This window comes from Leucopleurus acutus, assembly GCF_964270905.1.
Source record: "Leucopleurus acutus genome assembly, chromosome: 17".
In the NCBI taxonomy this organism is placed as follows: Eukaryota; Metazoa; Chordata; class Mammalia; order Artiodactyla; family Delphinidae; genus Leucopleurus; species Leucopleurus acutus.
Genome location: NC_139159.1, coordinates 35,585,130 through 35,612,923, shown reverse-complemented (window position 1 = coordinate 35,612,923; position 27,794 = coordinate 35,585,130). Strand labels below are relative to the sequence as shown.

General features: G+C 37.6%; 1 pseudogene across 1 annotated transcript; it reads left to right on the top strand.

Annotated features, from left to right (window-relative positions):
- Positions 1 to 282: 282 nt before the first annotated feature.
- LOC309974423 (receptor-interacting serine/threonine-protein kinase 2-like) lies at positions 283 to 18,772 on the top strand (annotated as a pseudogene). Its single transcript has 9 exons — positions 283 to 455; positions 5,200 to 5,247; positions 5,461 to 5,566; positions 8,211 to 8,366; positions 8,480 to 8,537; positions 8,735 to 8,764; positions 16,193 to 16,350; positions 17,430 to 17,479; positions 18,320 to 18,772. The product of its transcript is annotated as a receptor-interacting serine/threonine-protein kinase 2-like (transcript).
- The last annotated feature ends 9,022 nt before the right edge of the window (positions 18,773 to 27,794 follow it).

Below are 27,794 nucleotides of genomic sequence, written 5' to 3'. Positions count from 1 at the left end.
CCGAAAGGCGGGCTCGGGTGGCTGGCAGCGCCTGGGAGGGCCAGGTCGGAGAGAGGAAGCTCCTCCCCTGTGCGCCCCGCCGCCGCAGAGTTGACCAGTCCGCTCCGGCTCCGGATAAGCAGCGGCTTGGCGTGGGCTGCGCGGAGAATGGACGACCTCGTGACCTCATGTCCGGCAGGCTGTAGGGCCTGCCGAGCCGGCTCGCGCAGGGGGTGGAGCCGCGGGAGCGGCGGGCACTTCCGGAATCGATCGGCTGCTTGAGTGCCCGCGCCACCCGCTACCATGAACGAGCAGGCCATCTGCAGCGCCCTGCCCACCATCCCGTACCACAAGCTCGGCGACTTGCGCTACCTGAGCCGCGGCGCGTCCGGCACCGTGTCTTCTGCCCGCCACGCAGACTGCCGCGTTCGGGTGGCCGTGAAACACCTGCACATTCACACCCCGCTGCTCGACAGGTAGGGCGCCCTGGCGGCTCCACCGCGGAGCCCCGAAATCTGCGTTCCCCACCCCACTGGCTCTAACCCCCGGCAAGCGGGCTCTGAAGCCCAAGCGACGGTGACCACTTGGGATCGGCCGCACACCTCGTCACCTCTAGGCAGCCGTTCAACGCTTGGGCTAACATGGTGGGGAGAGCAGGCTTCTCTGGAGATGCAGCAATCACGCTTCTTTTCGCTGCCCTCTCCTTTTTTTCTTACTCCTGGGCCTCCTTTCTCCAGACACCAAAAATCAGCAATCACAGCCCAACTCTAAACGTCCTCTTTATTGAAGTTGGGTTCTGTTTGCTTTGTTTTTCCCTTTTTTTTTTTTCTTTTTTGAAGTCGAATTCTAGGGCTGCACTGCCCAATAGGTAGCTCTTAGCCATAGGTGGCTATTAACTTTTTTTTAAAGTGGCTCTTAGAAAATTTCAAATTGTATATGTGGTTCACATTATATTTTTATTGAACAGCACTGCTGTAGAGTCTGGGACGTTTTGGTTTGGGCTTTTTGTTGTTTTTGGTTTACACATGTAGGCATGAAAGTTTAGATATCAAACTCAATTTAGTTTCTCCTCTTACCGTCACAGGGAAGGAAGACTGTCTCTAGAGGAAACTTGTATTATTTTTGCTAACAATAAACTGAAATCAGAAAGCTGTTAAATGACCAAAACTTTTGAATGTCTCTCCCATCCTGGAACAAGTTTAGTGCAATGTCCAGATTTCAAGGGAAGGCTAGATTAGTTCCTGTTTCCAGAAAAACCTTTCAACCGTATATATTAATCAGTGAGTCTAGTCACTAGTCTTGTGTATTTTCCTTCCAATAGGAATTTAACTAGGCCCTGCATTCAATTCTTAGTGAGTTAACATCCATGACTGCAACATTCTCCTCTCCTCCCCCTATATCTAAAGTGAAAATACATCATGCTAGATGCCTGATTAGCTAGAGGCTGTCAGTATCCAACAGCAGATAAATTCCTCAGCTTCAGCCCTGCTAATGGTATTGACTTTCATCTGCCTGTGGCTTTTACTTGCTCTCTTGCTATCAGGCTTGGATGGGCTAGATCTCACAGTAAGTTTGAGACACCTCTAGAAATTGTTCCCGCTTCTTGTGTACCATAATCCTGATTTCGTGATATACAGGGTATATTTACCCTGGGTCTTGAATTCTGTGGAGCAATTACTGGGAAATTATGTGTATGTAGTCAACTTTGAAGGGTGGTGGTTGATTAGAGAGGGTAGATGTATTTTAGAATCAACTATTAAAATATGTGGAAATCTAGCACTGATGGACTCCTTAGGTATTTTAAAGGAGATTGATCCTCCCATTTTGGATGCTGCTTCTCAAGATTTTAATTTATCTAAGTTTTGTGCCATTTGGGGCCAAGAAATGAAGGGAGTTCCCTCTCGTGCTCATTAACAATTTCATCATCTAAAATTCTTCACTAAATCGGGTAGGAAATTAATTCTGCCGTCAAAGACGCCATAAGGACCAGTGCAACACTCTGGCATTACTGCATCACATTTTTTCTTCCACTTGTTTCCTAGAATGTTAACATTAGCTGTATTTATGTAGTCTGAGCATAGGACTGGGCTCTGCAGTTGACTCACAGGGTGTCTTATGTCCTCACTTATGAAGTGGGAATAACAGATATATGTACTTCTTGGGCTCTGGTGTGGCTAATGTTTGCATTGTTCTTTGAGATCACAAAAGAAAACTAAGTTTATGTGCTGTAACATGTTCTTATTTTAGTGATTGGTGAATTATTCTCTGTAACCTGACTTTTGCCCATGAGAGGACCTTCCCCAGCAATCTCCCAACGCCTTATGAATAGGTGAGTCTGATAGGTTGTTCAAATACCTTGTGTAAACAGTGTAACTGTTTTGTAACTGAAATTTGTTATGGGTAATTTTGGTAATATGTCTGTAAAAGCTGTTTTACATTTTTATTTTTTTAATATAAAAACCTAGTTTTAAACTGTGTTGGCTTTTTCTGTTTTCCCACTCATTCTTCCTGAAATCTGACTTCAAGAATTTTCCTTCTCTGATTAAGCAGTGAGTGGAAAAAACAAAGGCTTTAGCGTCCCACAATTGCAATTCAAATCTGACTCCAAATCTGCCACTTATTGTTGGCATGACCAATAGAAATTATTAATTTATGTGAGCCTTCGTGCTCTCATATATAAAGTAGGGATAATGAAACCAACTGTAGTAAAGTGGCCAACAAATAATAGGATCACAAGAGAAGGAAGAATGCATCATACTCTCCATGGGAGGGGGAATTAGTACATTAAGTATCAATAAGACATCCCCTAGCATGCCCTCTCTATAATTCTTTCTCAGAGTATCCAGGAACCTTCCCGGCAAAGGTGCTACTCAATAACTGTCTTGTTGACCTACATTTCATGAGGCAAATACAGACGTGTTTCAGCTTAGGAAATATAAATTTAATTAAAGCAGGTCTCACAAACTGGTAAAATGGGTTGCCTCACAGTTGGGATATTAAGTGGCTGAAGAGCAGGGAGAAGAAGAGAAACTCTTTTATGCATTCTTGTAATTCTTGAATTTTGAAACATGTAAGTATATTACCTCTTCAAAACATAGATGACTAAGATGTTTCTGCTTTATTTTGCTTATTGTTTGTTTTTAAAGGAGGCTTCATAGTCTGGTCTGGAATGTCTGTTGCTTTTCTTATTTCGGCAGCCATTCATCAAGAGCTTGGGTGGTTTAAGCACCAACTAATCATCATTGTTTACCTAGTAAGCTTCTCCTAGAGACAGTTCTCTTTCTATTACTGCTGCTACCAATACCAAACCATCCATGGAAAAAAATTGGTGACAAATGCAGTTCCCTTCATATATAGGTACACACACACATACGTACACACACACATACATACACACACATATACACATATATATATGTATATACCTCCCTTAGTCAATCAGGTCAATCAGTCAGCCACCAGAGCCTGGGTATTCTATTCAGCTAGTGTTTTTCTTTCTATTTACACTGCAACCTTTATAGTTTCAGACTCTCATTGCTTCACATCTTAACTAGTATTATAATCTTCTAATACCTGGCTTTCAAACTCTACCTCCTTCTGCTGATCCTACACCTTGCTGCCAAGTTAATCCTCCTAAAAGTTTGTTCCACTCCTGTCACTCCTGTGCTCAATAACCTGTAGTCACAACTCAGTGACTACCAAATCAAGTGTAAATGCTCTCACCTGGCTTTAAGGCTCTGAGATGAGGCCCTACCCTACCCTATTCACCTCACTCCCTTTACACACGCTGTTACACATCCTGATTCATATTAAACAATTTGTCATTTTCCAGATATAGCCTGTACTTTAACTTTCTTGAGTTCATTTGATACACATCTATTAGACAAATTCTGTGTGCCAGGTACTGTTCCAGATCCTGGGGAGACACAGATGAAAAAGAAAGGCAAAATCTCTCCCATCTTGGAGAGGGACCACATATCTTGGATGCCCTTTTTCCAGTGGTTGAAATTCTATCCATCCTTAAGGTACTGTTGACATCTCTCTCTAAAGGCTGTAGCAACTCCCTTAGCCCAGATTTACTAGTTCTCTGAGCTCCCTATATTTATTTATTTATTTGCTTGCTTATTTACTTGTTTTTGATGGCGCTTATCATATTCTGCCTTATATTTTAAGTATTTGGTTTTCTTTTTTTGCTTTTCTTATTTTTTAACTTTATTGAGGAATAATTGACAAATATAATCGTATATATTTAAAGTGCAAAACATGATTATTTGCTATACATATACATCATCATGTAATAATTACCAATATCAATATAATTAACACATCCAAAGACATACAAGTGACCAATAGGTATATGAAAAGGTGCTCAACATCACTAATCATTGGAGAAGTGTAAATCAAGACCACAGTGAGTACTTATTTTTCTTAAAAAGATTTCTTAAAAAGATTTCTTATTTTCTTAAAAAAGATTTCTTAAAAAGATTTCTGGACAGTTTGAGGTCATAGACTATGTGTTTTGTTTTTTGGTTTTTTTAAACTTACTAGTCTCCATAATGCTGAGCACAGTTCTTTATTCATAATAAATGTTCAATATTTATTTGTTTTATGAATGAAAAATCAAATGAACCTGGGATCCAGAGTTAGCCCAGGGATCCATTCTAAGCATTTACCTGTTCTCAGTGTCCTTTTCCTGTGTTCCAGTATATAATTTCTAAGCATTATTGACCCTTATGCAACTATTATCATCTAGTCATTAAAATCTACAACATTTAAGTGTTTTAATATTCAGGATATTTAGAAAATTTTTACATGGTATGCAGCCATAAAATTTAATATAATAGTCTAATCAAATTTGATCATTTTAATACAACATAAACTTAACGTAATTAGTTCAAGCACCTATCATTCTAATATAGACTTTATAAACTTAAACATGGTATTCTTTCCCTTTCCTGAGAAGAGTACAATAATCATCTGTATGTAGCACTTTTTTCTGTCAGTGGCTTATACAGGTATTTTGGTCTCTAAACAGACCTATGGAATATATAGGGTAGATATTATCCCAACTTTAAACACGAAGAAACTAAGAGAAGCTGCATAATTTACATGAGGTCAAAAGCTAATGAATGAAAAAATCCAGGATTAATTAATATTTATGGGCTTGATAATTATGTATTTTTCCTTACTTTGAAATAATTATACATTTTCTTTCTTTAGTGAAAGAAATGATGTCTTAAGAGAAGCTGAAATTTTACACAAAGCTAGATTTAGGGGCTTCCCTGGTGGCGCAGTGGTTGAGAGTCCGCCTGCCGATGCGGGGGACGCGGGTTCGTGCCCCGGTCCGGGAGGATCCCGCATGCCGCGGAGCGGCTGGGCCCGTGAGCCATGGCCGCTGAGCCTGCGCGTCCGGAGCCTGTGCTCCGCAACGGGAGAGGCCACAGCAGTGAGAGGCCCGCGTACTGCAAAAAAAAAAGCTAGATTTAGTTACAGTCTTCCAATTTTGGGAGTTTGCAATGAGCCTGAATTTTGGGGAATAGTTACTGAATACATGCCAAATGGGTCATTAAATGAACTCCTACATAGGGTAAGTATTATACATTTTCAGTCGTTATAATTCTGTTATTCAACCTATATAGTACTTTCGTTTTACAAATGATCAGATTATTTAGGGATATATAGATGAATCAAAATAAGAATAATGAAAAACTTCACCATTTATGGCTTCTTTTGTGTTGTTAAAAATACTGTGGGGCTTCCCTGGTGGCACAGTGGTTGAGAGTCCGCCTGCGGATGCAGGGGACATGGGTTCGTGCCCCGGTCCGGGAGGATCCCACATGCCGCGGAGCGGCTGGGCCCGTGAGCCATGGCCGCTGAGCCTGCGCGTCTGGAGCCTGTGCTCCGCAACGGGAGAGGCCGCAACGGTGAAAGGCCCGGGTACCGCAAAAAAAAAAAAAAAAAAAAAAAAAAAAAAAATACTGTGGAGTCAGAGCCTGCATTCTAAGTGACCTAGATTATTTTGCTTAGGTTACTGTTCCTGAGGTTTACATTGAATTCGAATATCCACATGTATATATATGTAAGAGAGGAACAGGAGAGAGAAAAGATAAACTCGGCACACCATACAATTTATTGTTAGTTTAAGCCAGATTTCATTTTATGTTAAAGACAATGTAGGGTTCAAATTAAATGTTAATAATACCAGTTCATAAAGTTCTGAATTAATAGACCAAATAAATCTGAGTATCAAATACATGAGCTTTTCCAATAATAGACAATGGCATGAGCCATGTACCTTTTTCCCAAGGTATCAGTTATCTGGCTTTAATTGTGAATCCCATCAGTAAACAAATATGGCCCGGTTGTGGGGGGTGTCCTCATTCTCAAAATATGTGTATCCATCTATTGTTGTTTGCTTGCTCTCATATTACTAAGATTATCTCTAGCCTGCAGTTTCTGTCAAGAAATATTTTTAAAGAACTCGGTCTCTTTTGTGAGGGGTGCTTTAGTTAAAACTGAGTAGTAACATAATCTGTAAAATCTAGTCACTGAACACTCCTAAATTCTGATACATCATAGTGATCTATAAGCAAACAAGAGAGAATGGGTGCCACTGTCACCACTCATGGAGTGACTTCTTCTTTATTTCGGGATACAACACATTCTGTTTGTGACAGGACCATCTGAAACAAGGGCAGAGTAAAGTAACTAGTGTCAGTGTATAAGATTTGTGTAACCAACACAGCAAGTAAGATACAAATACTAATTAAACACAGTTTCCTTTTGTTAAATGAATATAAGCATAAATTCTAATGTTGTCTTCCCATACCCCAGCACCACAGTAGATGCTCTGGTACCCAAATTTGGAGCCCATTAGAAATTCTAGAGCCTCCTACAGGGGGATTGCTGACTCCTGGAAGGAATCATAAAATACATAGTGAGCACTCATCTACCTTCCTCTCCATGATCAAAAGCTTCCATATAGCACTATACTGCAGAGAGGCCTTGTTACTTCTTTAAACTATATAATTTTCAGAAAAAGTTACCTTTTTAAAGATTAAAAGATTCAGTTACTCAAGGGGATGGGAATCTGTGTAAACAAGAGGAAGTAATGTTGAACATTTGTGTTTTGTGTTTCTTTTGGTGTCCTGTATTATTAGGTCAGGATTTATCTTGAAGCACGTTCCCCCAACCTCACAAAAGATTGATGAAAAAAATCAAAATACTATGTAAAGACAAGTATTTTGAGCCACTCCCCTGCCAAGTTAGTTAATCAATGAACTATAAGCTGACCCATCTGCAGAAAAAAAATTCTTAAGAACAGTTTTGAGCTCAGTGGAAGCATACTTTTTCATATTATTTAGTAAAATGTACCCAGTGGCATGGTCCCTGATGATTCATGGTTGGATATTCCCAAATTATCTAATTTTTCTGAGTATGTTCATTCTCCTGGGAAGCTGTATTAACTTTTATGTTCAGAAAACATTTAAGAAAGTTCAGATGACTGTCACTTGTAAGTACCAGGAAATAGAAAACATTACATTTTTAATGTTTCTATGTTATATATACTTAGAAATGAAGATGATTTTTGTCTCCTTCACAAAAGCAAAACTCCCAAATGCTAATTTTTCAAGCTGAAATGCAAGTAAATATATGATTTAAAAATATGAAGTATTAATGCTTAGTAAGTAAATATATTATGGTCATAATTTTAATTGATGCAGTGGTTATCATCGTAATCAAGTATGGTTTTATATTAATAGGAGATTTAAAATATAAATTTTGAATAGAAACAAATTGTGTGTGTGTGTGTGTGTGTGTGTGTGTGTGTGTACATTCATGGGCACAAGTTATTTGATAAGAAGCCATAGAATGGGAAGATGGGTATGAGTATAAATATATGTCTGGGTATTATACAGATAAAAAAATAATTTAAAACTGTCTCAACTGAAGAAAGACCCCATACCATGTAGTTGCATTACCAGTATAAACTAAAAGGAAATATCAGTACTGTAAAGTCATTATTTTCTCTAATAATTGAGGAAAGTAAGATACAAGGATGTTAAATAATGTCAAATTGATAATATAACAAAATGAGTATTTTTTGCCCTGAATTTAGTTATACCAGATATTTAGTTTAATACTATATTTCCTCATGGAATATTTCATTTTCTAAGTGGAAATAAATTTGGCCACTAATTTTAGTTTTGTTTCTTTCCACATATATGAAGAAAAATGAATATCCTGATGTTCCTTGGCCATTAAGATTTCGTATTCTGCATGAAATTGCACTAGGTGTAAATTACCTGCACAATATGAATCCTCCTCTACTTCATCATGACCTGAAGACTCAGAATATCTTATTGGATAATGAATTTCACGTTAAGGTAGTTACTTTTTTTTAAAAAAAGCTTATCTGCATCCTTGTGTTTAATAGTTTTAAAGACTTTTTAGTTATTTCTTCTATCTTACCAATTTAATATCTCTGCCTTTTCCATAGCCCCTAATTCAGTGCCACTTCTTCGTGCTGCAGTGAGTTAGTTATTCCTAGACTACAGACATTGGTAAAATTATGGTTCAAAATACAGTCATTCTGTTCTTAATTTAAATTGTCAATTATACCTTTGTTAACTTTTCATTTTGAAATTATTATAGATTCATAGATGGTTGCAAAGATAATACAAAGGAGTCCCATGTACCCTTCACCCAATTTCTGCCAGTGGTTACATCACATATAATTATAGTACTATTTCAGGACCAGGAATTTGGCATTGGTACAATGCATGTATATAGTTCTGTATCACTTTATCATGTGTAAATTTGTGTAACCACCACAGCAATCAAGATATAACACTACTCTGTCACAAGAAAGATATCACTTATGCTACCCCTTTATAGTCATACCTTCTCCCCTCCATCATACCTAACTACTGTCAACCACTAACCTGTCTTCCATCTCTGTAATTTTGTCATTTCGAGAATACTATATGAATGGAATCATACAGTGTGTGATATTGTGAGACTGCTTTGTTCACTTAGCATAATGCCTTTGAGATCCATTTAAGTTGTTGCTTGTGTCAACAGTTGGTTCCTTTTTCACTGGTGAATAGTATTCCATGGTATGGGTGTACAAAAGTTGTTTAACCATTCAGCTGTTGAGAGATATTTTGGTTATTTTTAGTCTTTGGCAATTACAATAAAGCTCCTATGAACAGTCCTGTGCAACTTTTTGAACAAATGTAAGTTTTCATTCCTCCTAGATGAATGCCCAAGAGTGTAACTGCTTGGTCATATGGTAAGCATATGTTTAGCTTTTTAAGAAACTACCTAGCTACTTGCCACAGTGGCTGTACCGTCGTATATTCCACCAGCAATGTATGAAAGACCCAGCTTTTCTGCACCCTCACCAGCATTTGGTATTATCATAGTTTTTTATTCTAGCATTCTAATAGATGTATAGTGATATAGCACCATGGTCTTAATTTTCATTTACCTATAATGTTGAATATTGTTATTTATTTATTTGCCATCTCTATATCCTTTTCAGTGAAACATCTCTTCATATCTTAAGACCATTTTCTACTTGGATTCTTTGCTTTTATACTATTGGGTTTTAAGAGTTCTGTATATTTTTTAGATATAAGTCCTTAATCAGATATGTAGTTTGCAAAAATTTTCTGCCAATCCAAAGTTTGTTCTTTTCCTCCTTTTAACAGGGTCTTTCACCGAGCAAAAGTTGTAATCTATTTCTTTTATGATCATGCTTTTGCTGTCATGTCTAAGCACTCTTCACGAAGCCACAGGTATTGCAGATTTACTTCTATGTTATCTTCTAAAAGTTCCATAGATTTATGTTTTACATTTAAATCTGTGATCTGTTTTGAATGAATTTTTTGCATAAAGCATAAGATTTAGATACCTAAAGGCACCAGAGCAGTAGTGATTTCAGTTACCCTATATGTAACTGATGACAGCAAATAAAAAGTAGTTGCTGAGAAATTAATACTAAATGTAACTCACTTTATTTTTACATAGTATTTTGCTGCACTTCAAATAATATACATAATTGAAGATTATTATAAGTATCCAAAAATGTTCAAATAAGTAATAAGGAAGTTGGAACAATAGAAAAATAAATATAAAAAGTGTGAGAAAAGTTAAGTGAAAAAATAAACCTTTATTGAAGGCACTCCCTCTGCCTAGAATAAAATGGAAGGAAAAGGAAGAGAGAAGCAAGCTGCTGCCTCAATACTACTTAAAAAAAAGAGACAAATCTATTCCATCAGTTATAGAACCATACAGGTAGAAGTGACCTATTCTAGTCCCCTAATCAGCTAGTCCTCTGAATCCTCACTACAACAATCCCTCATCTCCCAAGGCAGTTACCCTGTGACAAGAGAGTGTTTAAGCTCCGTAACTGAATGACTGTGACTTTTTTTTATACGATCAGTCAAAACTCCTTCTCTGTTGCTTCCACTCATCGGTCCTAGTGATAAAGTGAGTTCAAAGTCCAATTTTATTTCCACCTGACAGTGCTTCTGAGATTTGAAGTTAGCTATAATCCCCTTACTTCTCACATACACTTTTCCCTTATACACATCTTTAGTTTCTTCAGCCAATTTCCTTATTACATAGGTTTTAATCCCGGGTGCTATCTAGATGCATCTGTGTTTAAATCTCTCTTAAATTTTGATCCTCAAAACTAATCCAAATACCCATATATACCTAACACAAGTTTGTGTGGCCAACACATTAGTGAGGTCAAACAAACCAAAATGTCAGAGTTTGGAGCAGAGAAAGGTTTATTGCAGGGCCAAGCAAGGAGAAGAGGTAGCTCATGCTGAAAAAACCCTAACTACCCAAAGGGTTTCAGCAAAGCATTTTTAAAGGCAAGGTGAGGAAGGGACACACCTTGGGTATGTGGTCAGCTCTTGCACAAATTCTCTGATTGGTTGATGGTGGTCATTCCTTAGGTGCTAGAAGGTCTGGGGATTACATGCCCATGATCATCAAGTAGTTAATTTCTTCCATTTGTTGGTGGTTTTAGCATCTGAAAAACTCAGGAAATAGGCATCAGATACTATTATCTAGGTACTTTAGAGAGGAGCTAAAGCAGTAGATATGTGGGGGGAGGTCTGTCCCAGGAAGGCCTCATAGGGTCCTGGTCAGTTACACCCTTGATGTGGTGTGATAAATGTAGAATCGTCCTTAAATACTTTACTTCGTATTCATAGTTCCTCACTAATTCGTCTTTTGGGGGGCAGTCCTATAACAACATTCAAGTTGGGCTCAGTGTCAACAAAAAACACTGAGAGGTTTTCTTTCTTTCTTTTTTTTTAATGTATTGTTACTTAAGTCATGTCTCCTTGTCATGTACTTCACAGGATATTTTCTGGACATCATCAAAGTTTATCTTGTTACATTTGGGTGATAACTTCAGCTCTTAAGACCTTTTTGAATGTTTTTTCTGTAGTCCAAGGATTTTTAACTTTGTCCTCCAGCTTTGTGTCATCTTCAAATTTAATTAGCTGCTTTTTTGTATCTTCAAGTCATGATTAACTATTAAGCAGTACAGAGCTCAAATCAGAGCTACACAACATGGTCTGAAAACCTCCTTTCAGGTCAATATCAATCCTTCTATTAATTAGGGCTTTTGGAGAATAAGCATTCATTTTGTTTGGAATACTCCTAAAAGAGCTGTTATACAGCCCATATTTCTCCATTTTTTTCCATTAGAATATTACAAAAGTCCTTGCTTGACTGCTTTCCGAGGTGTCCTTGTTACCAAGTCCAAGTTCATACTGCTCACTGCAGGACAGGGCCAGTAAATCAACAGACGAGGTGTTGGGGCAAGGAATAGCAACTTTATTCAGAAAGCCGGTAGACCAAGAAGATGGTGGACTAGTGTCCCAAAGAACCACCTTACCCCAGCTAGAATTCAGACTAAAAGGGGAGAGGGTGTGGTTGGTTGTTGCAAATTTCTTGGACTCCTTTGTTCTTGCAGCAGTCCATGTAGGTCAGATCTTGATGTTCCTGTAAACGTCCAACAAGACAAATGTAATTGTCTGTTCTGTAACTTTTTATCTCTGTATGAATAGAAAAGTGTTATACCCTTAAAGGTCAGAGCCTTGAGAATGGGCTGTCTTGTATATTTCAGGCTATAGGCAACATTCTTAACTTGTAGCAAAAGCAATAGAATACGAAGGTTAAAGTAAAAGAAACAGATCCAATATGGAGTCAGATTTGTTCTTCCTTGTTACATACTCATGACTTACTCCCTTTCCTTTTCTTCCTCATTATCAGAGTGGCTTTCCCTGACAACCCGCCTAGTTCCTCTGTATCCTCATACCTTGATTAATGCTTCTCCATAGTATTTTTCACCATCTTACAAAACATTTTTTATTAATATGTTTATTGACCGTCTTCCCCAGTTATAATATAATAAGCTTCACAAAGACTAAAATGTAGTCTGTTTTATTCACTGCCACCTGCTTAGCATATGCCGTATAGAAGCATTCAATAAGTAGTTGTTGAATGAACAAATGAATGAATTCCAGATCCTCTATATATACCCGATAGGTCTGATAATTTAATAGTCAAGGATATTATTAAAGTACCTCAGAATGTTTTATAATATACAAACTGTTTTAACGTTTACTCTTTGACAGTAGTCCTACTGACAAAAAAGGAAATGAAGTCTGTCATTCCTTTATTAAGTATTTGTGGAGCAACAGTGTTGTGCTAGACATCCCAAGTACTTGGGATATGTCGCATGAGGTCTGAAATTGATCACTGGGCTAATATAATTTTTCATTAGTTCTTTCTGGCTCTTTTATCAATTACTCATAAAGTAACCCTTTCATTACATTTTTAAACCTGGGATTAAGGGTAGTCTCTGCCAATATATAGATTTGCAAAATCAATATTATTTTCCCTTTTTAAAAATCAGAATGACATCTGCTTTTCTCGTATCCTGTAATACCTCTCCATCACCATGGAGGTATTTGCAAGTATTCTAACTAAACCTGAAATATATGTAAAATGACCTGAGATTTGTCCTTTATAAACTTTTCAACCTCCTTGGACTTTATTTTCTTCATCTCAGTCCAGAAACTATTCTTGATACAGGAAACAGAAGCAAAGTAATAGGTGATGATGATCCCTACTTTCTCTTTTTCATTGATCAGTAGGGTAGCCATGGTCTTTCTTTGAAATAAATAGAATTTAAAATAGTTTGGCTTTGTGTGTTTTTTTAACTTTTATTAGCTTTAACACATATAAAACTGTGACCTAATACTATTCTTATAAATTATGATACTCTTTTATATGCATCCTGTGTGTCTCTACTTTTTATTTTATAAATGTCCCTTAAAAGTCAAAGTTTATCAGTGACTCATGAAAAAGTAACAGTTACCTGATCTACCTATCTTCTTGGAAGGGCCTTTAAATGAAGTGCAAAAAATCTTTTAAAATACTTAATGAAATTAAATGGAAACACACCTTGCTACAGTTTTTTGAAGTAAATTTTTATACTGGAATGCTAACCAGAAGCATAGTATCTAAAAGAAAAATATACTACCAATTAAGATCAACCAGGACTTTTCTACTTTAAAAAGAATACATTCAATTTGTTTATCTGCTGGTCAGTATCAATTAGTGCACCTTAAATACAAATGAACCTGTGGTAGGCTTATTTGAAATAAATGTTTATATGTACCATGTTTGATTTCTCAGCTATTCTGTCCATCATGTGTGGAACTTCTAAGAATACTTAAAGTTATTCCTCATAGCTTCTTACTGATAACTTTATAAATTTACAGACATGGATAGTATTATATAAATGAAAATAGCTATTCTGGTAGGGTAATAAGATTATGGATGATTTTTATGAATAGTGTGTTTTAATTTCCTCTAGTTTTTTAATCTTTTTTTAAATTGAAGTATAGTTGATTTACAATATTATGTTAGTTTCAGGTGTACAGCAAAGTGATTCAGTTTTATATATTTTTCAGATTATTTTCCTTTATAGGTTATTTTGAGATACTAAATATAGTTTCCTGTGCTAATACAGTAAATTCTTGTTGCTTTTATCATCTTTTTTAGCTAAAAAGAACCTTTACCTTTGAAATGCATGTTAAGATCTTGTATAGAATAGAAAAGTTCCTATCCTCTGTCTTCATTGCTGAATGATACCAGGACCCTCAAGAAATCATGGAACTTGTATTCCTCTCATCATATTCTTCACTTTTTTTGCTTCTCTGGAAGATCCTGGTGTTTGTAATAGAGAAGGGGGACAAATATGGTTCCATGTGAAAGCCAAACTAAATTAGCTGATAAAGGGAATTCTGATTAAGTTTTCTAGGTGAGATTTAAGAACATAGATGACCTTAGGTGAAGTGAAAGGAGCACATAAGGAAGCAAGCTCAGAATACATTTTCTCCAGCACTGTATTCAAACCAGTATTTAGCCCAGTAGTTTGCAATTTGTGGGTCAGGTATAAGATGGACCACATCCCAGTTTTTGTGTTTTTTTTTTTTTAACATTTCTCACTGTGGCACAGAAATAAACTTTGCTTCTCATAGTGATGCTTATTATCCTAGCAGATGTGCAGCTGGAGTACTGTTTTTGCTTTTAGAGAATGAGTGGGAGGAATAAGAGTTTGTAGTGGCAAGTAGAAGTAAGTAGGATATACGGTGCCCCAGAGTCTTAATACCACCTCAAAGTGTATTAAAGGCCCAGAAACTATGTACTGTGCTTATTAGTATTGTATGAATAAGAGCAATCTTTAGAGGCTTATTCCCATGTACAAAACATTAATAATACTAATACACAGGGGTCATTTACTACGTGTCAGATACTGTTCTGAGTCCTTCACTTAGAATAACTAGTTTAATATCCTCAGTACAACCCTGTGTTATGTTATTATCCCCAGTTTAAAGATGGGTAATCTGAGGCACAGAGAAATTAGAAAACTTGTCCAAGGTTGCACAGCTAATTAAGGGGTAGAAGTGGAATGTAAATCTAAGTAATCAAGGCTCTAGAACCCATGTTCCAGAACACATATTATATTGCCTTTAGAAATCAATCCAGCTTATCTTCATGTAGTGGCACCATGTTTCCTCTTGGTCTTTTCTAATTATTTTTCTTAGACTTACCCTTTTATTATGATACTGTATGAAAGATTCATATAGGCTACCCCCTCCCTTTTTGGAGTGGGGCCATAATTTTTTTAATCTCAAATTCATCTAAACACTAAATAACTTATTTCTTCTCTTAAAGCTAGTGAACATTTTAAGAGTTAAATGATTGAACCACAAATGGTGTGCTGGATAGAGCTCATTCCACTCTGTTGACTCCTAAATTGTGCCTTGTGAAGATCTAAGTGATTTAAATTAAATGTCTTCAGAGTTTTCCTATACTCTTTTGTTCACTAAATATTGTTTCTGTTCTTACATTTTTGTCTCCCTTTTAAAAAAAAACATTGGAACGTTTTAGATACTTAGTTATAAGATATTGTGTATTGATAGTATCTGCACAAAATTTACAAGTGAAGTAAAACTGTAAAGGACATATCAAAAGTACAGAATGTTTGTCACTGATAATGCTTTAGGCACTCCTTGTCATGGACATAAATATGTTTTATATGCTAACTATACTATTGTTAACAGATATTCTTTTAGTGGTAGACATAAATCATATAATAATGAGTTATACTATATTGGAATTTTACTTATTTCCAACTTTAAGGATACTATTTTTAGCACATTATAAATAAGAACATATAAACCTGAGTTGTAAACAATACCCAGTGACAATCGTATTAGATATGACTAGTTTAGCAGTTTTGTGAGGTATAGGTAAATTTTGAAAGCACATGATATAAAGCTACTTGTCACAAAAAGTGAAGTGTATATACTCATTCAGAATAAAAGGCAAAAATACTCCTGTTTAAGTTTTCAAAACTTAGTCTCTTTTAAAATTTGTAATATTATGCTGAACTTCAAGTCAGTTTATATTGCTTTTAGAGTTGTTGGGTTCAGCACTATGGAATCCAATTTGTTAAGAAACTAATAGACTATTATAGAAATACAATATTAATATATATAGCATTTACTCTGGTCTCATGTCTAAATATAATAAATATAAACAAAAACAATTCTTGAACTTTTTTAAAGAGAAAATTTAAAAATTCAATTACTCTTTTCCCTTCCAGATTGCAGATCTTGGCTTATCAAAATGGCGCATGATGTCCCTCTCACAATCACAAAGTAGTAAATCTGCACCAGAAGGAGGGACAATTATCTATATGCCACCTGAAAACTATGAACCTGGACAAAAATCAAGGGCTACTATCAAGCATGATATATACAGGTACAGCATGTTACTTTTGCTCAGAGTTAACCTTGTCTAAAAAACAAGATTAATCAATCCGAATTTTGAAGCTACATTTTAAAAGTATGATTTTTATGCTTCTCTCATAAGTGTGGTGAAAATAAATTAGAGACAGTGGTTAATGTTTTTCATATTAAAGATGCCTTGCTTTGGGAGTTCCCTGGTGGCCTAGTGGTTAGGATCCTGGTTTTCACTGCCGTGGCCCAGATTCAGTCCCTGGTCAGGGAACTGAGATCCCACAAGCTGTGTGGTGCAGCCAAAAAAAAAAAATTAAAAATTAAAAACGTGAAAATAAAGATGCCTTACTTTTTTTTTTTAATATTTATTTACTTATTTATTTGGTTGCAGCGGTGGGCTCCTTAGTTGCGGCACATGGGCTCCTGGGTTGCAGCATGCAGGCTCCTTAGTTGCAGAATGTATGTGGGATCTGGTTCTCTGACCAGGGATCAAACTCGGACCCCCTGCATTGGGAGCATGGAGTCTTAACCACTGCGCCACCAGGGAAGTCCTGATGCCTCGCCTTAAGCTACTTTTACATCCTTAAAAATTATTAAAGCATATCTTGTTGTCCTATCAATTTATAATATTCAAGGGTTTTTATCATATGTGACCTTGATAGGGGGAGGGAAACAGTGCAATTAACATTTAACACTACCAAAAGAGACAGTACTTACACCAGAAAAAGAGTCAATAGAATAGGGCTACATGAGACAGCCTTTTTTATTGCTCTTTATTTTGTGTGAATAATAGAATCATGTAATTAAAGGGCATAGCTTATCTAGGTGTTAAAGAATCATCCACAAGTTATCCTTGCCTATAACTTCAAGTTCTTATGACAGTAATTTCCTAATTTTTCAAATTGAATTAATTCCCTTTCAAAACAAAACTGTATATGAATATTCATCATCTTGGTTCTATATAGTGATTCTTTAAGCAGCATTTCACTACATTATTACTTTAAAAAATGGTATCTCACAGTCAGCTTTTAAAATCAGTACCATTTTAGTTTATTATGAATAGTTTATAAAGTACTATATGTATATTTTTATCTTAAACAGCTATGCAGTTATCACATGGGAAGTCTTATCTAGAAAACAGCCTTTTGAAGGTAAGTGTACTTTGACTTCCTTATTCTAGGTGACATCATATTGGTAAGTCATACTCAGAACTATCTGAATAAAGATCACTTATTTTAAAGCTGCCTAACAGTCATTTTGTGGAAAACACACTAGAAAAACAACAATTTGTCATTGTGAATCCACTGTATGATGGAAAGTACTGGATTAAGGATCAGAAAAATGTGTAGATTCTTCTTGTTCTGATAGTAATTAACTCTATTATAAGCCACTAAATCTCTTAAGTCCTCATTTTTTTTATCTGCAAACTAAGAATTTTGAATTCTTATTTCTAAGATTCATTCCAGCTATAAAATCGTTTGTATGAAAATTTAACTAGTGCTTCTTCTAAAGACCAGCAAATACTGAAGAATACTTTTAAAATTTTCTGATAATATTGTCTCTTTCTTTATTTTGAGGTTCATTTAGGTCAGTTTGCTGTGTAACAACCTCAGAATCTCAGTAGTTTACAAACTAAACATTTATTTTTCATTCACATTGGGTTATTAGTTGCTGTGGCCCTTCTTGGCTCTGCTAGGTTCTGCTCAGCTCTGCTGAGCTCTGTTTTACTCTGCTCTCTTCATACTCCATTGGCCAAATCAAATCACATGGCCAAGCCCAGAATTAAAGAGGTGAAGATATAAACTCCTCCCACGAGAGGCAGCAAGTCTGGCAATAGCTGGGATCTAAATATTCCTTTGACAGAAAGGGAAGTAATGAATTATTCCTAAGATTTTAAGATTCCCTCATGTTCATTTGGTTGGCTTTAGAATGTATTTAATATATTAAATCATAATATATTTCTAATGAATGAAATATATTTGTTTTGACAGAAGTCACCAATCCTTTGCAGATTATGTATAGTGTGTCACAAGGACATCGACCTGACACTAATGAAGAAAGTTTGCCATTTGATATACCTCATCGAGCACTTATGATCTCTCTAATAGAAAGTGGATGGGCACAAAATCCAGATAAAAGACCGTCTTTCTTAAGTTAGTGTACAGTTTTAATCTGGGCCTTTTGAATTACAAAAATAACAAATACGCTGTAAATAAAATATTCCTTGAACAACTACGAAAGTTAGCTGACAAGCTCAAAGTTTTTTTTTTCTAATTCAAAGTTGTTTTTATTTTATGAGATGAGATTGAAGTGGTAAGGAGAGGCTGTTGACTATCATCATAAAAAGGTTAGAAATTTATTCCAAGTACAATGGAAAGCCATTAAAGTGAGTTTTTCAGGGAAATAACATGATTAAATTTAAGTTTAGGAGATATCACTCACTGCTATGTATAAAATTGATTGGAGAAGGGCCAGAGTAGAATTTCCAGACCAATCCTGGAGATCAAAAAATCAGATAGAATTAAGATTTATTTCGAAGTAGAATGAATCATCACCTAAATGTAAACATAGAAGAAAATCTTCATGATCTTGGGTTAAGCAAAGAGCTCTTATATATGACATCAGAAACAAGACCTATTAAAAAAATTCTTTGATAATTGAACTTCAAAAAAATTGAAAAATTTTACACTTCAGAAGATGCTATAGAAAATGAAAAGACAAGCTGTAGACTGGGAATCTTCTTTCCAACTAAAAAAAGAAAACCAAATATATTTTCCATTCAAAACATATGTCTAGTGCTCATCAGCATTGTATTTAAAAAAATCAAAAGTTGCTATAATAATGGATTAACATCTTATCTCTTATCTCCCAGAACCATGTAATAGGGTGTGTGTGTGTGTGTGTGTGTGTGTGTGTGTGTGTGTGTGTATGTATGTGTATATATATGTACATATATGTGTGTATGTATTGGCTTGGCCAAAAAGTTTGTTTGGCTTCTTCTATAAGATCTTACAAAAACCTGTACAAACTTTTTGGCCATCCCAATACATATCTCCTTTGTCCCCAGTGCCACTTCCAAACTATAATTTCTTCTCCGTTCCCTAAAGACTCTAGCTCTTCTGAAGATCATGCCATTAGGCAGTACTTCTCTACAAACTTCCTGGTTTTTCCCTATTGTTCATTGCAGAACAATGGCTTTTGGCTTACTTACTTCTACATCCTGCATTGATCAGTGCTGCTGAATATTTGAGAGGAGCGCTCTGCGGATCTCTGGAGTTCTCTGTCTGTGTACTTCTCCTCTTTGGTGCTCTGTCCTATAAACTCTATCTGCCTCCGTCTACCCTAACTCCCAGCCCTGTGTCTTCAACTCTGAGCTTCCTCTGGGCCCTGCCTTACTTCTCTACCCTGTAGTATAGCTGGAAACTCTCCCAAGGCAGTAAGCTTGGGTAGTCAGGCTGTCATAAGGCTGACCTCAGTTGTTTCCTATCACTTAGAGATCACTGTCCTTTGTTGCCTGATATCTAGTGTCTTGAAAACCACTGTTTCATGCATTTTGTCTGGCTAGTGGTTGCTTACGGCAGGAGGGTGAATTGGTCCTTGTTTCTTCATCTTGGCCAGAAATGGAATTCATTGGTTTCTCTTTAAATTAATGGCTAAAACTAGGCACTAAACTCTACTTAGCAATTCTGTTATGTTTCTCAAATACATCTACTATTCCATTCTCATATATCACCTGTTCTTAAGTTGTGGTGCAGGGACCTCTGGAGGTGGGATTGGTTCCTGAGACTTTCCTAAGTGGTTCACAAAATCAAAACTTTTCAAAATAATAAATATTAAGGTATTGTTTTCCCTTTTTACTCTCATCCTCTGGAAAAATCTTTCCAGAGACTAAATTAAGTATGATGATATCATTGCTCCAACGGATAATGGAATGTGTTTTCATATACTCTGATGTGTTAAAATTTTCTGTTTTAATCTAATGTAGTAAATATCAATAGATATGACCAACATATACAAAAGCTCTTAATAATTTTGAAGAGTTCTGAGACCCAAAAGTTTGCAAATTACAGACTAGATGATCATCTTGTACTACTGTAGGAGATGCGTAAGTCCCATACTTCATGTTTCCAAAGTGAAGATGAAATTCCATTTCAATCCCTAAGAAGGAAAGCATGGGAGGAACATTTCTAGTCCTATCTGCCCCTCAGCACTCCTCCTCCTCATTTGTTAGTTTTAGAGAAAAAGCAAGCGTACTTATCTAGTCCCTTCTCAGTTTTCTCCTCCTTTTAGAAGTAAGCTTGTCTAAAGGATGCACACATTTTGTGCTTCCCCATATGGAAGCAGGTGAGGCCTGTAGCTGAGTGAGTAAAACTGTCAACTGAAGGGACAAAGTGTTACTAAGCCCATATGCTACAGATCTAAAAAGGGACAGATTCCAATTAGCTTTATCAGTAATAAAGGTGATGTTTTGATCATCATCTCTCATTATTGTGTGGCTTTTCTTAATAGATTCTGAACTTAGGAAGACAAGACAGGGGTAATGCATATTGTACCTTATCTTCCCTTCTTAAACCTCCTACACCCTATGTTCTGTATTTCTTTTGAGCATTGAGAAAGTAGAAACCATGAGAGAGAACTCCCTCGTAGTTCCACTACCAGATCTATAAACTTAGTTGTACTTGACCTGTCTTTCCTGCTTTATCTCTTTTACAGTGGGAAAAAAGTGTTCTTACACAGTTGTAAACAGTATTACTTGTGCTCTGGATGCCATTCCCTTACTCTCTCCAGCATTCTGTTCTTTATATTCTCTCTCTGCTCTTGCATTGCCAATCTCTGCCTGTCTACTGGATCGTTCATCTGTCATACAGATCTATGCTATTATTATATCCTGTCTTTATATAGGAAAAAAATTCTTGACCCCATATCATCCTTCAGCTACCACCTCATTTTTCTACTCCCATTTAGATCTAAACACCTTGTAGGAATTGTCCATACTTATTGTCTCTACTTCTTCACCTCTAATTCAATTTTTAACAAACTTCCATCAGTCTTCTGTTTTCATATCTCCACTAAAGCTGCATTTGTTCAAGTTACCAAGGATGGCAATTTTGGAAAATACTGCTTATCTTACTTGGCCTCTCAGCAGATTAGATATGGCTGACTCTTCCCTCCTTGAAACGTTCCCTCTGATACCTTCCAAGACACAAGAGACCATACTCCCTATTATCCTCTCTTCCTCTACCTCTTTTTTTCTTCCTTTGCTCAATTTCTAACTGTTGGAATGCCTCAGAGCTCTAATATGGGTCCTTTACTGTTTGCCATCTGTACTTTCCCCCTAGATGATCCAGACCAGATCATGGCTTTTATACCATCTATATGTTAGTGATGCTCAGTTTTATATCTAGAGCCCTGGCCTCTCCCTTAAGCAACAGGTCCATATATTATTGTAGTGATAGTGGTAATTATGATTGTTTCTACTCATTGGCTATTATGAATCATGCTGCTATGACTGTTCATGTGCAAGTCTGTGTGTGAACATATATGTTTTCATTTCTCTCAGGTAACTACCTGAGTGGAATTGCTTGGTTGTATGGTTGTATGGGGACTAGTGCCTGTGTTCTGGTGGATGAGGCTGGATCTTGTCTTTCTGGTGGGCAGGTCCACGTCTGGTGGTGTGTTTTGGGGTGTCTGTGGACTCGTTATTATTTGAGGCAGCCTCTGTGCTAATGGTTGGGGTTGTGTTCCTGTCTTGCTAGTTGTTTGGCATAGAATGTCCAGCACTGTAGCCTGGTAGTCATTGAGTGAAGCTGGGTGCTGATGTTCAGATGGAGATCTCTGGGAGATTTTTGCCATTTGATATTATGTGGAGCTGGGAGGTCTCTTGTGGGCCAGTGTCCTGAAGTTGGCTCTCGCACCTCAGAGGCACAGCACTGACTCCTGGCTGCAGCACCAAGAGCCTTTCATCCACACGGCTCACAAGAAAAGGGAGAAAAATTAGAAAGAAAGAATTAGTAGCAGTACAAAGAAAGGAGGGAGGGAGGGAGGGAGGAAGGAAGGAAGAAAGGAAGAAAAAAGAAAGGAAGAAGATAAGGTAAAATGAAATAAAATAAGATAAAATATAATAAAGTTATTAAAATAAAAAAAATTATTAAGAGAAAAAAAAACGGACGGATAGAACCCTAGGACAAATGGTGGAAGCAAAGCTATACAGACAAAATCTCACACAGAAGCATACACATACACACTCACAAAAAGAGGAAAAGTGGAAAAAATGATAAATCTTGCTCTCAAAGTCCACCTCCTCAATTTGGAATGATTCGTTTTCTATTCATGTATTCCACAGATGCAGGGTACATCAAGTTGATTGTGGAGCTTTAATCCGCTGCTTCTGAGGCTGCTGGGAGAGATATCCCTTTCTCTTCTTTGTTCTCACAGCTCCCAGGGGCTCAGGTTTGGATTTGGCCCCGCCTCTACATGTAGGTCGCCGGAGGGCATCTGTTCTTCGCTCAGACAGGACGGGGTTAAAGGAGGAACTGATTCGGGGGCTCTGGCTCTCTCAGGCTGGGGGGAGGGAGGGGCACCGAGGGCAGGGCGAGCCTGTGATGCCACAGGCCGACGTGACGTTGCACTAGCCTGAGGCGCGCCGTGCGTTCTCCCGGGAAGTTGTCCCTGGATCCCGGGAACCTGGCAGTGGTGGGCTGCACAGGCTCCCCGGAAGAGGGGTGTGGATAGTGACCTGTGCTCACACACAGGCTTCTTGGTGGCGGCAGCAACAGCCTTAGCGTCTCATGCCCGTCTCTGGGTTCCGCGCTTTCATCCGCGGCTCGCGCCCGTCTCTGGAGCTCCTTTAAGCAGTGCTCTTAATCCCCGCACCAGGAAACAAAGAGGGAAGTAAAAGTCTCTTGCCTCTTCGGCAGCTCCAGACTTTTCCCCAGACTCCCTCAGGCCAGCCGTGGCACACTAAATCCCTGCAGGCTGTGTTCACGCAGCCAAACCCAGTCCTCTCCCTGCGCTCCGACCAAAGCCCGAGCCTCAGCTCCCAGCCCCACCCACCCCGGCGGAGGAGAAGACAAACCTCTCGGGCTGGTTAGTGCCAGGCGGCACCTATCTTCTGTGCAGGAATCTCTCCACTTTGCCCCCCGCACCCCTGTTGCTGTGCTCTCCTCCGTGGCTCCGAAGGTTTCCCCCTCCGCCACCCACAGTCTCTGCCCTCGAAGGGGCTTCCTAGTGTGTGGAAACCTTTCCTCCTTCACAGCTCCCTCCCACTGGTGCAGGTCCCGTTCCTATCCTTTTGTCTCTGTTTATTCTTTTTTCTTGTGCCATACCCAGGTACGTGGGGGGTTTCTTGCCTTTTGGGAGGTCTGAGGTCTTCTGCCAGCGTTCAGTAGGTGTTCTGTAGGAGTTGTTCCACGTGTAGATGTATTTCTGGTGTATCTGTGGGGAGGAAGGTGATCTCCCCATCTTCCCATTCCACCATATTCCCGGAAGCCCTTTGGCAACTTTTAAAAGTGAAAAAGACAACTGCGGTTGAACACAAAAGGAAAAAATGGGACTTCCCTGTTGGCGCAGTGGTTGAGAGTCCACCTGCCGATGCAGGGGACACGGGTTCGTGCCCCGGTCTGGGTAGATCCCACATGCCGTGGAGTGGCTGGTCCTGTGAGGCATGGCCACTGAGCCTGCGCATTCGGTGCCTGTGCTCCACAATGGGAGAGGTCACAACAGTGAGAGGCCCACGTACTGCAAAAAAAAAAAAAAAAACTCTAGAATGGATGAATAGCAGAATAACTGAGGCAAAAGAATGCATAAGTGACCTGGAAGATAAAGTAGTGGAAATAACTACTACAGAGCAGAATAAAGAAAAAACAATGAAAATAACTTAGGACAGTCTCAGAGACCTCTGGGACAACATTAAATTCACTAACATTCGAATTATAGGGGTTCCAGAAGTAGAAGAGAAAAAGAAAGGGACTGAGAAAGTATTTGAAGAGATTATAGTTGAAAACTTCCCTAATGTGGGAAAGGAAATAGTTAATCAACTCTAGGAAGCACAGAGAGTCTCATACAGGATAAATCCAAGGAGAAATACGCCAAGACACGTATTAATCAAACTGCCAAAAATTAAATATAAAGAAAAATTATTGAAAGCAGCAAGGGAAAAGCAAAAATAACATACAAGGGAATCCCAATAAGGTTAACAGCTGATCTTTCAGCAGAAACTCTGCAAGCCAGAAGGGACTGGCAGGACATATTTAAAGTGATGAAGGAGAAAAACCTGCAACCAAGATTACTCTACCCTGCAAGGATCTCATTCAGGTTTGATGGAGAAATGAAAACATTTACAGACAAGCAAAAGCTGAGAGAGTTCAGCACTACCAAACCAGCTTTACAACAAATGCTAAAGGAACTTCTCTAGGCAAGAAACACAAGAGAAGGAAAAGACCTATAATACCCAACGCAAAACAATTAAGTAAATGGGAATAGGAACATACATATCGATAACTACCTTAAATGTAAATGGATTAAATCCTCCAACCAAAAGACACAGACTGGATGAATGGATACAAAAATAAGACCCATATATACGCTGTCTAAAAGAGACCCGCTTCAGACCTAGAGACTCACACAGACTGAAAGTGAACGGATGAAAAAAGATATTCCATGCAAATGGAAATCCAAAAAAAGCTGGAGTAGCAATTGTCATATCAGACAAAATAGACTTTAAAATAAAGACTATTAGAAGAGACAAAGAAGGACACTACATAATGATCAAGGGATCGATCCAAGAAGAAGATATAACAATTGTAAATATTTATGCACCCAACATAGGAGCACCTCAATACATAAGGCAAATACTAACAGCCATAAAAGGGGAAATCGACAGTAACACATTGATAGTAGGGGACTTCAACACCCCAGTTTCACTAATGGACAGATCATCCAAAATGAAAATAAATAAGGAAACACAAGCTTTAAATGATACATTAAACGAGATGGACTGAATTGATATTTATAGGACATTCCATCCAAAACAACAGAATACACATTTTTCTCAAGTGCTCATGGAACATTCTCCAGGATAGATCATATCTTGGGTCACAAATCAAGCCTAGGTAAATTTAAGGAAATTGAAATTGTATCAAGTATCTTTTCTGACCACAACGCTACGAGAATAGATATCAATTACAGGAAAAGATCTGTAAAAAATACAAGCACATGGAGGCTAAACAATACACTAATTAATAACGAAGTGATCACTGAAGAAATCAAAGAGGAAATCAAAAAATACCGGAAACAAATGACAATGGAGACACTGTGATCTAAAACCTATGGGATGCAGCAAAAGCAGTTTTAAGAGGGAGAGGGAAGTTTATAGCAATAGAATCCTACCTTAAGAAACAGGAAACATCTCGAATAAACAACCTAACCTTGCACCTAATGCAATTAGAGAAAGAAGGACAAAAAACACCCCAAAGTTAGCAGAAGGAAAGAAATCATAAAAATCAGATCAGAAATAAATGATAAAGAAATGAAGGAAATGATAGCAAAGATCAATAAAACTAAAAGCTGGTCCTTTGAGACGATAAACAAAATTGATAAACCATTAGCCAGACTCATCAAGAAAAAAAGGGAGAAGACTCAAATCAATAGAATTAGAAATGAAAAAGGAGAAGTAACAACTGACACTGCAGCAGTACAAAAGATCATGAGAGATTACTACAAGCAACTCTATGCCAATAAAATGGACAACCTGGAAGACATGGACAAATTCTTAGAAATGCACAACCTGCCAAGAGTGAATCAGGAAGAAATAGAAAATATGAACAGACCAATCACAAGCACTGAAATTGAAACTGTGATTAACAGTCTTCCAACAAACCAAAGCCCAGGACCAGATGGCTTCACAGGCGAATTCTATCAAACATTTAGAGAAGAGCTAACACCTATCCTTCTCAAACTCTTCCAAAATATAGCAGAGGGAGGAACACTCCCAAATTCATTCTACGAGGCCACCATCACCTTGATTCCAATACCAGACAATGATGTCACAAAGAAAGAAAACTACAGGCCAATATCACTGATGATCATAGATGCAAAAATCCTCAACAAAATACTAGCAAACACAATCCGACAACACATTCAAAGGATCATACACCATGATCAAGAGGGGTTTATTCCAGGAATGCAAGGATTCTTCAATATACACAAATCTATCAATGTGATAAACCATAATAACAAATTGAAGGAGAAAAACCATATGATCATTTCAATACATGCAGAGAAAGCTTTTGACAAAATTCAACACCCATTTATGATAAAAACCCTGCAGAAAGTAGGCATACAGGGAACTTTCCTCAACATAATAAAGGCCATATATGACAAACCCACAGCAAACATCATCCTCAATGGTGAAAAATTGAAACCGTTTCCACTAAGATCAGGAACAAGACAAGGTTGCGCACTGTCACCACTCTTCCTCGATATACTTTTGGAAGTTTTAACCACAGCAATCAGAGAAGAAAAGGAAATAAAAGGAATCCAAATCGGAAAAGAAGAAGTAAAGCTGTCACTGTTTGCAGAGGACATGATCCTATACATAGAGAATCCTAAAGATGCTACCAGAAAACTACTAGAGCTAATCAATGAATCTGGTAAAGTGGCAGGATACAAAATTAATGCACAGAAATCTCTGGCATTCCTATATACTAATGATGAAAAATCTGAAAGTGAAATCAAGAAAACACTCCCATTTACCATTGCAACAAAAAGAAAAAATATCTAGGAATAAACCTACCTAAGGAGACAAAAGACCTGTATGCAGAAAATTATAAGACACTGATGAAAGAAATTAGAGATGATACAAATAGATGGAGAGATAGACCATGTTCTTGGATTGGAAGAATCAACATTGTGAAAATGATTCTACTACCCAAAGCAATCTACTGATTCACTGCAATCCCTATCAAACTACCACTGGCATTTTTCACAGGACTAGAACAAAAAATTTCACAATTTGTATGGAAACACAAAAGACCCCGAATACCCAAAGCAATCTTGAGAACGAAACACGGAGCTGGAGGAATCAGGCTCCCTGACTTCAGACTATACAACACAGCTACAGTAATCAAGACAGTATGGTACTGGCACAAAAACAGAAAGATAGATGAATGGAACAGGATAGAAAGCCCAGAGATAAACACACGCACATATGGTCACCTTATCTTTGATAAAGGAGGCAGGAATGTACAGTGGAGAAAGGACAGCCTTTTCAGTAAGTGGTGCTGGGAAAACTGGACAGGTGCATGTAGAAGTATGAGATTAGATCACTCCCTAACACCATACACAAAAATAAGCTCAAAATGGATTAAAGACCTATGTGTAAGCCCAGAAACTATGAAACTCTTAGAGGAAAACATAGGCAGAACACTCTATGACATAAATCACAGCAAGATCCTTTTTGATCCACCT